Here is a 4,096-nt window from a genome sequence, read left to right as displayed (position 1 = left end):
ATCTGGTTTCCTCAGTGTGTATGCCCAGAAGTGGGATTGCTGGGTCATATGGCAGTTCTATTTCCAGTTTTTTAAGGAATCTCCACACTGTTTTCCATAGTGGCTGTACTAGTTTGCATTCCCACCAACAGTGTAAGAGGGTTCCCTTTTCTCCACACCCTCTCCAGCATTTATTGCTTGTAGACTTTTGGATAGCAGCCATCCTGACTGGTGTGTAATGGTACCTCATTGTGGTTTTGATTTGCATTTCTCTAATAATGAGTGATGTTGAGCACCTTTTCATGTGTTTGTTAGCCATCTGTATGTCTTCTTTGGAGAAATGTCTGTTTAGTTCTCTGGCCCATTTTTTGATTGGGTCATTTATTTTTCTGGAATTGAGCTGCAGGAGTTGCTTGTATATTTTTGAGATTAATCCTTTGTCTGTTTCTTCATTTGCTATTATTTTCTCCCAATCTGACGGCTGTCTTTTCACCTTACTTATAGTTTCTTTTGTAGTGCAAAAGCTTTTAAGTTTCATTAGATCCCATTTGTTTAGTTTTGCTTTTATTTCCAATATTCTGGGAGGTGGGTCATAGAGGATCTTGCTGTGATTTATGTCGGAGAGTGTTTTGCCTATGTTCTCCTCTAGGAGTTTTATAGTTTCTGGTCTTACATTTAGATCTTTAATCCATTTTGAGTTTATTTTTGTGTATGGTGTTAGAAAGTGTTCTAGTTTCATTCTTTTGCAAGTGGTTGACCAGTTTTCCCAGCACCACTTGTTAAAGAGGTTGTCTTTTTTCCATTGTATATCTTTGCCTCCTTTGTCAAAGATGAGGTGTCCATAGGTTCGTGGATTTATCTCTGGGCTTTCTATTCTGTTCCATTGGTCTATATTTCTGTCTTTGTGCCAGTACCACACTGTCTTGATGACTGTGGCTTTGTAGTAGAGTCTGAAGTCAGGCAGGTTGATTCCTCCAGTTCCATTCTTCTTTTTCAAGATTACTTTGGCTATTCGAGGTTTTTTGTATTTCCATACAAAGTAACACACAAATTATGCCTTAAGAGATTACACATAAACTATGTAATATGCAAGCAAAAAGATAAAAGTTATAGTGAGATAAATGTAAACATGAATACAAAATAAGTAAAGTAAAGAAGAAAGTTGAAATGCAAAACTAAAGAATGGACAGTAGTGCCAGATACTATCCAACAACATATTGTTAGATTTAAGTCTAACAATAGATTTAACAATAGATTAACAACTTAAGTCTAACAATTAGATATAAGTCTAATATAACAGTAATCATATTAAAAGTCAGTGGACTGAATTGTCTAGTTATGTTGTAAAAAATCTCAAAGAAGATCCTTTTTGCATTAGAAGCATCTAATGCATAAGGACCCAGAGTGAATGGAAGTAATGTTCAATTTTTAGAAAATCCTTGTGCAATGTTAGGCATATCAGACAATATAAATTGAATGGCAAAAATCATAACATGGGATGAAGTTTTAATTATAAATTTCAAGATATTTTGCTTATGAAAATGATATCTAGTTCTAAACTTGTACAAACCAAAAAATTAGGAGTATGCTTAGACTGCCACAAGAAGGCAAGCTAGCCTCCAGTCTACACTTTTAAGGACCCTCCTCTGGCCTTTCTCTAGCAATGCCCTTTTCTCAGATGAGTGAAGACTCCACTTGGCCCAAGTGAAGGTTTTTCTTTATTGAACCTCATCAAACTGAATGATACTATTGGCATTAAAGCTTCCCTGATGACTCAGATGGTACAGAATCTGCTGTAATGCACAAGATGCTGGTCAATCTCTGGGTCAGGAAGATCCCTTGGAGAAGGAAATGGCCATCCACTCTGGTATTCTTGCCTGAGAAATCCCATGAACAGAGGAGTCTGGCAGGCTATAGTCCGTGGGGTCACAAAGAGTCTGACATGACTGAGCGACTCAGCACACATTCAAGCTGGTATTAAAAACATGCAGTGTAGCATATGAACTTTTTAAAAAGTTATGTAATTATGATAAAGCTATCAAGCAAAATAAAGCAGTGAATCAGAAAATTCCAGAATCACTCTGAGGTGGACAGAGGGGATCATGATCCAGGCACACAGTGGACTTCAGACTTCACTTAGTATTCTGTTTCTCAAGCTTGTCAGTATGTACACAAGTATTCATTTTATAATTGTTCTTTAAGGGATATATGTAGTTTATACATCTTTTGTATGTATAATATATTTTACAATAAGACAGCATTAAAGGAGGGGAAGAAATTTGAAAATAGGTATGTAAATTATACGGAATACTAACGAAAAATACGAACATTATTGAGTGGAGGAAAAAAAAAGTGTCCTGAGTTAAGTAAAATACACTGAAATTCCAAGTAAGTAAAATGTAAGGTGATTTTCAATTAAACAGCAAAATAAAGAATGTTGCATTGCTCTTTATGTTGTTAGGGCTTTTTAAATTTAGCAGCAAGATCAGGAGTCTTTTATGTACACTTCCTTTTAGGTTCTAAAGAATTACGTAGGTGTTTAATTTGTTTGATTTGCCCAAGGGTATTTCTTACAAGATAGTTTGCCAGAATTTTAATGATAGCAGTATCTGTGCCAGTACTGTTTTATACCAGCTGTACTTGACTAATTATCTGGTTTCCTCAAATGTCTACTTTTGAAATAGTTATGCTTTTGAACACATAATAGACACTATGCTTTGGTATACAATAATTTTTCCTGAACCACTTTAAAAACCAAGAAAATCATTTCCGTATACTTATCTTACAAAACTATTGGTACCCAGACCCCAGCAATCTTGTCTTTGTCATTATATGAGCAAATTTTATCTTTAGATATGCATACTACTAGGTTTATTTTAGGTATGAGCTACCTAAGTACAGAATATATTTTGCCCTGCAAGTAATTAAAATATTATATAGTAACTTCCTTGATTTTTGGGGGAAAAAAAGCCCCAAAACATAATATTTCTAAGGGGAAATTTTGAGATGCCAACTCAGAATTGCACTATATGATGGATTAATGTACCTTATGACCATCAATTATCACAGTTTTTTTTTTTTAATGTGAAATACATTTAACAAGCTAAGTAGAATGGAATATTGATAGCATAGGTAGCTTGTATCTATAGTTGTCCAAACACACACACACACACGCACTCTACAGTGTTCATAACACTAGGCAATTGGACAGTTGTGAGAACATAATGGATTCATATCATTTAAAGTCCTAATATTTCATAACCTCAAGAATATTGCATATGAGAAAAATAACATGATATAAACAAGTTAAAAATGATTTATTTTTCTCTTTTATGGACAATTTAGTATGATGTATGTATAACTTCAGTACAGAATGCATTTTAAAATATTTGCATCACATGACCAGTCATACACAATATTTTGAAATTTTGCCACTCAAAACCTATTAAAAGTTTTCAAGCTTGATTTCAAGCTTGAAATTATACAAATCATTTCAACTATGATTAGATGAAAACCACATTCAGTGCCTGAGGCATCATTCAGTTATTTCTTTCCTTTTGTAATTTTCCATATGACTGACAATCATATTTGTGTCTTTCTTTAAAAAAAAAAAAATCTAGTCTTCTTATTTTCTCATTTTAATTTAAAACTATAGATAAAAGGTCAAGAAATTTGTTCTGCATTTTGACTTTCTATGTTTAGTGATTCAGTGAATTTACTTAACAGGATAATTTGTTTAAAATATATTAATATGTAAAATATGTCAGTGTTTGGTCCATCAAGCAGGCATTTCAATTACCCTTTACCTTTATACTTTAGGCTCTTTTGTTAGTATTTTGCTCCATACAAAATATAATGCATTTTTTAAAAAGTAATGGTTTCTTTTAAATTTAAATTGCTACTTCAGTTGTTTTCTTTTTATTACATTTTCTAGTTCTTTAAATTTCTATCAAATTAGTATTTTTCTGATAATCTTTATAACACACTGTTTAGTGGTTGATCATTCTGCTTATTTAACTTCTATTTACAAAGACTTTCTAGATTTCATTCTATTCGTATATCAGTTTTTTTCCAGATTCTGGTGGACTTTTTTCCCTCTACAGACCATTCTATGAGT

This window comes from Cervus elaphus, chromosome 32, assembly GCF_910594005.1.
Source record: "Cervus elaphus chromosome 32, mCerEla1.1, whole genome shotgun sequence".
In the NCBI taxonomy this organism is placed as follows: Eukaryota; Metazoa; Chordata; class Mammalia; order Artiodactyla; family Cervidae; genus Cervus; species Cervus elaphus.
This window is presented reverse-complemented; position numbering follows the sequence as displayed.